Genomic DNA, 1,409 nt, shown 5'->3' with positions numbered 1-1,409 from the left:
TCATTCATCCATAAGGTTGTTACACCCTCCAAGAGGTTATTACACCTCACATCATTCATCCATATGGTTGTTACACCCTCCGCGATGTTTGTACACCTCCTTTCTCTCAAGCACAACTTTGGTCTTTTGTCTTTAAGCCCAGTTTCATCTGGCCTAAGCCCAATTTTCATACTGGCCCACAAAACCCAAATCGTTTTTTATTTCTCTTTTTTGAAACCCAGACGAAATTAGTGTTTCTATCTTTACTTAACTTTTACTTTGATAATACGAAAATATCAAATTTTCATATTATCTAGTAATATCTAAGTAAAGAGGGGCAGCTGTCAACACCCAATTTCGTCCAGAAGACAAAATATTTTTTTCTTTTTTACTTTATTCTATATTATTTAATGTTTCTTTTTATTTTATTTTATTTATTTATTTTTATTTGTTTCATTTTTACATTATTTTTTTATTTTAGTTCAATTTTTACTTTTTATTTTACTTTTTGTTGTTAGAGTTATTTTGTTTCATTTTTCGTCAGTTTCTTTTTGTTGTTTTCTTTATTGTTGAAAAAAAAAAACGAAAAAAAGAAGAAGAGAAAACAAGTAAAGCACAAGATCATCTTTCTTTCTGCAAAATATCACGATCCACATGAGGAAAATATTTACACACTAATGCAGTCAGATACCAATTAGCTGCAATCAGATACCAATTAGCTGCAGCCGGATACCATTTAGCTGCAATCAGTGGCCAAAGGGGGAAGGATATTCAAATTGTTTCCTTAATTGATCCAATTGAAACATAAAAGGAAGAAAGAAATAAGGAGGAAATCCTTGGGGATACGCTCGGATTATCCAGAAAGGAAACAGAGGAACGTTTTTCTTGAGATGGAGATTAGTTTCCTAAAATGGGACGAGATTGATTATTCAGGGGATCTGATTTCCTTTACCAGGCTGGAGGGAATTGAAGATTATCATTGACCATTGCGAGAACAAAGAAAAGAGAGGTTATTCATCCGAGAAAACCGGACCATCAGAAAACATTGGAAACCCTAGACTGTCACTGATCATCACTACCTGGTAGGAAAGGACCTCGCGGCCAGAGGAGGAGAGGATTGAACTTCAGGAAGAGAGCATAAGGGAATAGAAAAAAAAAAGGAGAAAAATCCAATTTCGGAAAGAGAAGAAAGAGAATAAAGGAAAAAAGGAGTGGGACAAAGAGCCACGTGCACAGATGAATGAACAACTTTCTGTAGAAGCTTTTTGTGGTGCAGTGGAGGACCTTTAACGTAGCTTCAGAAGGGTGGAGGTCAATTTCCTGGTTACATTTCCTTTCCCATTCTTATTGGACTTTTTGTTTTCATTTTATTGTCTTTGCTTTTATTTCTTTAGCTTTAGAATTTATTTTATTATTGTTTGCTAATAAAA

This window comes from Vigna radiata, unplaced genomic scaffold, assembly GCF_000741045.1.
Source record: "Vigna radiata var. radiata cultivar VC1973A unplaced genomic scaffold, Vradiata_ver6 scaffold_131, whole genome shotgun sequence".
Lineage (NCBI taxonomy): Eukaryota > Viridiplantae > Streptophyta > Magnoliopsida > Fabales > Fabaceae > Vigna > Vigna radiata.
Note: the sequence above shows the minus strand (reverse complement) of the source record.